A 10,439-nucleotide genomic window follows, 5' to 3' on the forward strand; every position below is an offset into this window, starting at 1 on the left:
AGCCCCGACGTCCAGTGGAAGGAGCCAGACAGGGGCGGAGGGATCCAAAAGGATCCCTCTTCGCAACCTGGACCTCCTTCCCATAGGAACTCCATCTGAAGATGGCAAATGCTCCTGCACTCAAGATCCGAAAATATTATATTTTTCGGAGCTTGATGAATTCTGTCCCCATATTAGTGTATGGGGACAGCGGGCAGGGCCGGTGCAAGGTTATTCGGCATGTCTAGGCAAAATGTTTGCCTACAGCCCCCCTTCCGCCCACACACACATTCCAGCCCCTCAGGTGAAATGCCACTCCAAACAAAATTATGTAAAAAAACACTATTTCAGGGACCCCCAAGCAGGTTGTAGCATAGGGACAGGCGGTGCTAGTGGCCATATGTTGCCGGATTATTTTTCTCAGCGGGCTGCTCCCTCAGGTCTCGGCACCCTTAGGCAGCTGCCTAAAGCTGCCTAATGGAAGTGCCACCCCTGACAGTGGGCAATTTCGCAAGAGAAAGATAAGTAGGAGATATTTGTGATATCTCCTGCTTTACTTTCTTGACGAATGGCCCGAAAACGTAATTTTTACAATTACATTCTCTCCTGCTTTTGTAAAAATTAAGTGATGACGAATAGGCCCCTAAGTACAGTAAAAGAGAATGTACAACTGTCAGTGAAAGTAATAGACAACTAGATATGAAGAGCATCTCAGAAGCTGTACCTTGAAGGGGTTAACATGCAGAATACGTTTATAATAATACGAGTGGTGTGAATACTTGCATAAACAGCTGTGAAAGATATTCTTATCTTGGTTAACTTCTGACATCACTTGTCATCAAAGATAATAATATCTGTCAGTAGGATGGCTATGCTAGGACATACCTCATCCATGCCACAAAGATAATATAGTTCACATTTGTTCATACACTTTGTTTAAATATTTTACATCATGTCCTCAGCTACCTTCTTGTCCTTAAAATTTACCCCAGCTAAATATTGCTTTCTATAAAATAAACCTAGATTCTGCCCTGACCCTGGTCCTCTCCTGCCGCACCCCCTCCCTAAGGGGTTAATTCATCATCATTTAATTTCTACAAAAGCAGGGGAAAAACATTTTCATCTACTTTTGTAGAAATTAAGGATCGGGGCTATTCATTATGAAGGCAATGCAGGAGGTATCACCGATATACCCAGCTTACCTTTCAGCCCCGATCTGTCTCGCTGTCCCCATTCACTGGTATCGGCATCTAAATTTGTCAAGCTCCGAAAATATAATATTTTTGGAGTTTGACTGCGGGATATTTCACCATCTTCAGATGGGAAGGAGTCTCGAGTTGCGTACAGAGATCCTTTCACATCCCTCCGCCGGGTCTTTGTGCAATTACGTGAAGCCCAGTTTACGCAGGTGCACTAGACTTGGCAGTGCTAAGTTTTACTGCGATGGTACTGGTAGTAGCAGTGAAGAGGATCACAGAGACAAGCTGTTTTTGGAATCAGCTGTCTCCGCATCGGAACAATGGTGAATTGCTTCGGTGAACTTGTATCCACCGCTGCTACTTGCAGCGAGTTGGATACTTAACCATTGGGGGCCAATTTGTGCACCCAATAAAGTGAGGTGAGGGGGGGTGAGGGGGCTGACGTCCAGGGCTGGCTCCAGGGGGAGCCGTGCTCCATGCAGAACGGGACTTAGGTGCAAAGCCACGTGTGACTGAGGGGCGTGGTCTAATTAACACAGGCCACACTCCCTAAATGACATTATTTTGGGGCAAGCCCATATGGCACGCCTCCCGTTTAACGTCAGGCTGGGGGCGAGCCCAGCACTCCGTCAGAAGCTGGGCTGCTCCCAACCCTCTTCATGCACTGAATGGATGCCGCGCACATGCACGCAGCATCCATTCTCTTCCCTGGGGTCCGGCACCACAGCTGCGGCGGTGGAGGTGCCCAACCTCCTGACCGCCCGCGGGACAAAGTGGCCAAAAGGTGGAACTGCGGGGTAGAGATTTAAAAAACGTACTGTCCCGCTGAAATCGGGAATGGTTGGGAGGGCTGCGCCCTCTATGGCCCTCAAGCCAGCCCTGGTGATGTCAACCGGATATGCCGCAGTCCCCCCCCAGTGCAGTCTAGTCTGACGTTGTCCACTCGCTCTTGCCTGACACCATCCCCATACTTATGAACTGTGCTCCAGCAGCACAGCAGCACTCAGGAACAGCTACACTCTCCTACATGCCCCGTGCACCTCAGCCTGAACGTCCTCTTCCTGTTGGTTGCAGCCTGCACAGGAGAGAGGAAGTGCTGGAGAGGCTGGAGCCTGGATTGAGCATATAGAGTGGCAGCAGCAGCAGCTACACAGCAGAAGGTAAGAGCTGCTGCTGCTGGGGAGAAAAGATGGGGGCAGCAAAATATGTAGGGACTCTGCCAGTCTCACATCAGCTGGAGGGATACTCGTAGTCTAAGGCTGTAATAGTGTAACGTTATAACAGCTCCCTGCTACCCTCTTCCTTCCCCTGTCACCCTCTGCCTATTCCTGTCTCCATCTGCTTTCCGCTGTCACACTCTACTTAGAAATGGGCAATAAGCGCCCCCCCCAGATGTTGTAAAACTACACATTCCAGCATGCTCTGCACCAGTTTTGCTATTTGGCCATGCTAAAAATGTTGCATTGCATGCTGGGATTTCTAATTCAACAACATCTGGAGGGCCGCTTATTGCATACCTTCTTCTGTCACCCACTGCCTCTACCTTTCACCCTCTGCATCTTCATGTTACCCCCTGACTACCCATTCACTCACTGCCTCTACCTGACTGCCTCTCCCCTGTTACCTATTGCGTCCCCCTGCCATCTTCTCCTTGTCACCTTCTACCTCTCCACAGGGCATGCCCTCTAGAGCGGTGAACAAGGGGAATGTCATGAAACCACACCCTCTTTTTGGGAGTGCATGTGCCGAAGGTGGGCACGGAAGAATGTCTTTAGTTTTTTTGGGGGGTGGGGGATGCTAAAGGAAATGGTTGCCCTGTGCTCCACAAGGTCTAGAACTGGCCCTTGCTGGTGCCACCAGTCTGTATAGCACTGTTGGATTATATATACACTATGTAGACAAAAGTGATTAGACACCCCCACGCAAGTGAAATGCACACCAAGCATACCATTGCACACAAGTTCCAAAGGACCATTAATGTGGTGGTTTCGACAAGAACACTTCGTAGGGAGGCCCATGCATTTGCAGTTCTACAGAAACAACAAATGTTTTTATCAGGACGACAATGCCACCTGCCATGTTTCTGGGGCTACGCTGGACTGGTATATAGAAAATTCTATTTGCTGTTCAGTGTTCAATCACTTTTGTCTACATAGTGTATAACTAATTAACAAAGACAACTAGAAACCAATTACCACAATGTTTTCCACCTAGGTATATTTGCCCTGTGTACAGGGAAGTGTAAGTGTTTATGGGCGGGATGTACTAAGCTTGAAAATACGGCCAAAAGTCAGAAAATGCAGTTTTCAGTGTTTTGGCCGCATTTCCATATGTACCAATGCGATACATTCCAGAGTTGGAGTTTTTGGGTAACGCCATCTAAAGATGACGTTACCCAATAGAAGCATATGGGTTTGCAATTATTCTAGGTGGGATCCAACCGAATCCCTCCCAGTGTCCCTGGCGCATGTGGAAGTTCCTCTATCTGAGTCTAGCACAAAGGACAGTTCTTATTAGGAGACCTGTCCTTTGCAATTTTAATGGCATTTCTAAGTACGTACTGCTAGTATGTACACGATTAATGGAGGGATGAACCACAATGCGGATGCAATGCTTAGTACATCCCACCAAATTCCTGTTTGCAGCATGAGTGTGCAGTCCCTGAAAGCCAATAACAATACTCCACTTGTGGGAATCTGTCCTGTCAATAATACTCCTCTCACAACGAGTGGATAACCCGGGTTATTGTCGGTACAAGCAGGCGCGACCTGGGACCTGGCTCAGTGTGAAAGGCTCAACCCGTGTCGTGCAACCCATGTTCGACCCAGGTCGGCTTCAGTGTGAACGGCGCAACCCGGGTTATTTAACCCAGGTAACAGTAAAAAAATCTCATTGGCGTTTCAGGAGCGCTGGCACCCACTTTTCAGGACTCATCTTTGTGAGCCTATAAGTAAACATCCACTTCTAATGACTCTCACACTTGGCAGGGGAATCCCGTTTCAGATGGATCTTTGGCAACCAGAGTGGGGTTGTTGGAGGGGCCCGTGTCTGAGGCCCCCCCTCCGTCTTACCTGTTAGCAGCCCAGCACATGCTCCTGTGTGCTGGGCTACAGTGAGACCAGGGAGTCTGCTGCTGCTGAGCAGCAGCATCAGTTTCCTCTCCTTTTCCTGTGGGGGGGGAGCGACCACACTGATTGCACCCCCCCTGGATTTGCACCTGGCTGAGGAGCTCACAGTGCCCCCCTCCTCAGTGCAAAGCACTGGAAATAGGGTTATATTTCTAATGAGGCATGGCCACACCTTCCATGATTAGGCTGTCACCAATAGTAATGGGGCCCGGGCTGGCTCTCTATGGCCCTGGGTGATGCCACCATTTGCAAGGAGATGCACAGACATGCACTCACATAGACTGATGGATGCTCGCAATAGGATAAGGTAGCAAATCTGGCTGCCGATGACTAATAAGTGATTGGGGACATTGCAACCAGGGAATTACAACAGGTACCTCTACCCAGGGTACAAGGCCGAGGAGGCAATGCGGTTGTGGTTGCTTCCATGATGGCACCCAGTGCCCATCTTCCTGACCCTAGTGCTTGTTCTGTGATATTACAACCTCCTTATATCTCTCCAGCTCCCCCCAGTTTATCTCCAACTCCCTTCTGTCTCATCGGCTCTAGCCCCAGTGTATCTCCAGCTCAAGCATCCTTGTGTCTTTCCAGCCCCCCAGTTTTCTGCAGCTTCAGCCTACTTGTGTCTCTCCAGCCCTCCAGTGTCTCTACAACTCCAGCCGCCTGCATCCCTTCGGTTCCACACCATAGTCACTTACCTTCTTCTGTGTCTTCTGACTGCTCCTCTTCACACCACAGCTCCTCTGCCTTTCAGCGGTGCGGTGCTGCTTGATGACATGATGTCACATGCTCTACACTGCAATAAACAGCGGTTGCCGATGCCGTCATTTAAAGTGATAGGGCTCCCCGGACCCCATACATGCCTGATCTCTGCTGATCCCTGCAGAGGTGCAGGCAGAGGTTATAAACAAATTTATCGGCGCCAGATAGATTTACCTGGAATCTTGGGGCCTGGCTGGTGGGCCTGCTCGTTCCACTATAGAACTTTCTGTCTGTGACTTCCTGATGCCTCCATTCCCCTCCTCACAACATGTCACCGACCCATGTAGCCTTGTCCTCATTAACACATCACTCATCATCTGATATAATCTATGCGGCTAGGGGACCCTGCTCCTGTGGGTGGATGGCAGCCAACTCGAGTAGACTTTCGCCCTTTTCAGGGCAGCAGCAGTCTCCTCTGTCTCCCTGCAAGTGTTACCAGAGTGGCGATTGCACTGATCGTCCCCCCTGGATATGCCCTCTGGCCAAGGGGGACAAATCCGCATAGTACTTTTAAAAATAAACTTGAGGGAGGAGGTATAGTCACGCATCCATGATGCAGCCACGCCCTATACCCAGGCCTGTCACTGCTCTTGACGGACCTGTTTGTGTGTGCTTATTTTCTGAGCATGTGCTGAGTGAATTCATGCAAGCTATGCTAGACAAATGGGCTCATCAGCCCGGTACTGTTATGAGAAAAAATCTTGCTGTGCAACTGGTGGTATTGTATAATAAACAAGATTATGTATTTTTTTACTTTATTCTTTATATTCATGCAATAACTATTGTGTGTAGTGTTACTTTTACGTAAAAATAAGAGACGTAAAGAAAGTAATCAGAACAAAGTAATAAGATGCAGTGCGGTGTTAGACACGTGGAGAGTCACTGAAGGTTTTGGAACAATATTCTCTCCCACTCATTTCTCTGCTGTCCCCAGATCTCAGAGTGTCATGTATCCACTGTCAGTGCTCAGACCACAGGATCTGTAAGTGCCCAGAACAATGGTCATCATTGCTGTCTTTCTTTAACTCTTGTAATAAATGACCACATGCTTTCAGCAAATTAGTGAACGATCTGGGGGAGAGGAAGCCAGAAGCCTTTTAGATGTACTTTATTTGTGTGATGGGTTACAGTCCTTTGTTTGCATCTTGGAGGAACATGAAGTATTAGGACAACAAAAAGTACTGCAGAGGATTTGGTTTGATTTGTAGCCAAAAACACATTGGTCAGGATAGCTGGCGTTAAAACACAAACTTTCATACAAAAAGATTGTTTACTAATTTATTAAAGAAATAAAGGAGCCGAGCGTCTATATAACAAGAGCTTATGTTTTGTGGGACCATTGGCAGGATTGAGGACTACGACATCTGCTTTTGGCTGGAAAATCATAAGTTTAGGGGCAAGAACACAGAAGTGGTCCATCGTATACTTGCTAACTCTCCTGGAATGTTTTGTAGATTCCAGAATTATGGGGGGATCTCCCAGACTGCAGACAGAGTGATCTAGTCTCTCACATGCTGCCCACTTCCCGAGTGTCTGAAGAGGGTAGCCCAGAGGTTTGATGATTCCCAGCTTTGAACAGTGGGGAGCAGGCCACAATGACATGATAGTGGCACCAGGCACCCTGTCCTCTGCATCTCGCACATGGCTGCAATTGGGAAAAAAACATGAAATTTCCATTCCTGGAAGCTCACTTACAGTAAATATCCCATCCCAGCAAATGAAAGCTTGTATTACTGCAGGTTACTCACATGCACCCGCTGCCCATCTCCCTCCAAGGGCTGCACTGCTGTAGTTTCTGACATCTTCACCAGCTTTCATACAGAGCAAGTGCGTTATCCAAGGGTTAAAACTGTCTGCTATGTGCATTTGCTGTGCTCATCATATATATATCAATGTGCAGGGCCGTAGCTAGGGTAGTGCGGCCGGTGCCATCGCACAGGGCACCACAGGTCAGGGGGCACTGTTTGGGCCATTCAAATTTCTATTTATTATCATTCTTGCTTGCAGCTTCCTCTTATTTCATCCCCAGCATCTCCTGGCCTCTTGTATCTCTTCCTTGACCCTTCCCCATGAGGCCATGGCCCTTTATTGGGTGCATTATGTCCCTTTGAAAAATGAGGGAGGCGCCAATGCTCTTCCTGGCACAGGGCACCAAAAAGTCTAGTTACGGCTCTGTCAATGTGCCTCTATTTTCAATAAGTATGTTATTTAATAACAAAATATGGCATAACAATAAGATATTAACTCTGCAAAGTATGAGACGTGGGTATACTATAATTTATTTTTAAAAATATAAAAAAAATGCAAAACTAATTCTACTCATTAAACAAAAAGGGCTATACAGTATGTACATTAGAAGTTGAATTTTATCATGTTTAGTTTTCTGTAAATCTGTAGATAATCATGTATGATTGTTTAATCACTGTTTTCTTTTATAAGCATCTTATGATTGATAAGTGCACTTGCACAGAAACTGCTGTTAACAGACAGAACATTAATTGTAAAGAAAAAAAGGTAATATTGTAATCTTTGATCTGTTGGAATATGTGTGTACAGCTGGAGTTGGTATGGCAGAGTATAGGTACACACCAGCGGATGTCAGTGAGCAGGCCAAAATGTAACCAGTGAGGTGGTTTATTTAGCAGTACTGTGAATAGTAAAGCCATACTCAAATTTATACATACACAGACTCTGTTGCATGGAGTGGGGCATACAGGTAGCCAGCCGGTGACTGTTTGCGGGTAGTGGTGCAGGATGCAAGTGGTACCAGAGTGTCTAAAAGGGTGGAACAATCAGTTGTTAGCAGGGTCTCTCAAAGCTAAGTGTGAAACATCCATATCCCATTGTGGTTCTCTATCACAGTGATAAGATGCTGCAGCCATGAGCAGAAGTGAAGACATGGGCCAGCTTGGTACGGGGATAGAAACTTCCTTAATGGAGACAATATGGAGCATGAGCAGTAGCATTCTCCAGGATCAACACCCCACTTGCTATAAGCTTCTCCGTGTTACACAAATATTTACGTTCAGCTTTCTTGTAGCAACCTGTAAAATGATTTGGGTTAGACAAGAAAACATTTCAAATGGTTCTAGTCCACTTTTCTTGGTAGATATATAAATAAGACTCCTCAATGACTGCTGTCACATTTATGGCTGTCAATGTTTTCCACACTTGTGACACTTTTTGACAATGTCTTTCACACCAGTCGGCTTTTAACTGTGGTTTCTCCATGTCTCGAGTTTCACTGAACGCAATATTTGGGAACTCCTCATCATATCTCCTAGGTGGTTTTCCGATATATGATATTGCAGAAGTTATTTTCTGCTGTTGGTTGACCATGCTGGTAGTCTCTGGTTCAGATATGTCTCCAACTGCTGGCATATCCACATACTTGCTCTGCATTTCAAATTCCAGCTTTTCTGTCATTTGTGCTGGTTCTTTAAATATGACATCTTTTGGCTTGAAAAGCTTTCTGATACTTGGGTTCCAGAGGCTGTAACATTTACTTTCATGACAATAGCCAAGCATGATACACTTCATGGACTTTAAATCCTGCTTGTATTTTTTCTCTCCTTTGGTATGTGCATAAAGGCATTACTTTTAAAAGTATTGAGATGCTTAACATCTGGTTTTCTTCCTGACCACGTTTCAATTGGTGCTTTGTCTTTTAAGGCAATTGTGGGAGAATGATTTTTCAGGTAGACTGCTTCCACCCAAAATTGCTTGTTAAACCCTGTGTTCTTTAGCATACAACTGGCTTTCTCCACTAGTGTGCAGTTTGCTCGCTCACTGATACTATTTTGTTCAGGAGTGATGGCAATGGTAATTGATCCATATTTCTTTAGGAAGAATTCCACATCTTTGTTTAGATATTCTCCACCATATTCAGATCTCAGGGCTGTGAGTCTGTGACCAGTTTGATTCTCTACAAGTCTCTTTTGTTTTGTGATTTTCTCCGCTACTTCAGACTTCTGTGTGTTGAAGTACAGTATATATGCAGCATTCTTGTGAAAACATTAATGAATGTTTGAAGTATCTGTAACAACTTATTGACTTTACTTCCATAGGACCACACTCATGTGAATGTACTTACTCTAAAGGTGCTTCAGTTCTGCTTGCTGATGGCCTTGTTTCCCGGTTATACAGCTTTCACATATGGGTTTTTCTGTATTTGTCGCTAACATTTCTGTGACCATACTGTTATGTAGTTTTTGAACACTGTCATATCCAAGATGACCAAATCTTCTGTGCCAAAGTTTCATAGACTGCGACTCAGTCATCATCATCGCATAACACTGCTGTGTGTCAAGGATATACAACTGACTGCCAGGGCTGTTGAAAGCTATGATGGACCCGGGTACTGGTGGTGTTGCAAAATTCTAGTGTGTGGGCATGCCCCATCCAGAAAAACAAAAGAATATACTAAACATGGTGCCTTGAAATGGCATGATTGCCCCCACCAGTAACACTTCTCCTCTCTGGCCACTACTGTTAGCTGCACCTTTATAGCAGTGCAGCAGCACATTGGGCAGTGAGAGGAGACTGCTGTAGCAGTCTCAGCTCTCTTACTGCCCAATGTGCAGCTGTGCTGCTATACAGGCAGGCCAACGGTAGTAGCGAGAGCAGTTCGGGCAATCACTGACTTGTCCTCTGCCAGTTCCCTCCAACTGGCCTAGGCTCAGGTAAGTAGTACCCGCTCCCCCTCCTCTCGGCAGCCCTGCAGACTGCACTGGATACCTTTTGCTATTACATTCCTTTTTCTGTTCAGTACAATGCATTTTCCTCTTGGGAACTCTGTGACCTCTTTGCACTAGGACACTGATGGCTATACAAATTGTTGCCATCACTGGTACATAAATCACATCTTGGATTTCTGTGACTCTTGTTTTAGTCCCAACCTTTAAGCAGGCTGCAATTGTTCCAACTTTTGTAGATGTAAGCAGAGGTGTCACACATACAGGCATAACTGGGGTATAATCTCTCTCACCTTAATGTGGTTCTTCCTCATCAACACGCTGCGGTAACCCTGCCCCCTGCTGGGGCCATATGAACATGTGTTGAGCTCCACCAATCAGGGCTCAGCACAAGCACCTCTGACCACGGAGTCTCTCACTAGAGCAGCAGGAAGGCAAGGCAGAATGCTGCTGCTCTGTATACACAGCACCTGGCAGGCTGGACATGGACCCAGCAGGCTGTCAGCTACCTGACAGCTGCTTCTGGAGTCCAACTTCAGGGCGCCCTCTGGCAACTAAGGCGACTGGTGCTCGCACTCCAGTGGAACTGTCCTCCCTATGCCCCTAGCTGTAAGTACTTAATTCCCAATTCCTTTGATTGTAATATAATAACATGTGATTAATGTTGTGAACTACTC

Source organism: Taudactylus pleione, unplaced genomic scaffold (genome assembly GCF_031769625.1).
Source record: "Taudactylus pleione unplaced genomic scaffold, aTauple2 ptg000156l, whole genome shotgun sequence".
Lineage (NCBI taxonomy): Eukaryota > Metazoa > Chordata > Amphibia > Anura > Myobatrachidae > Taudactylus > Taudactylus pleione.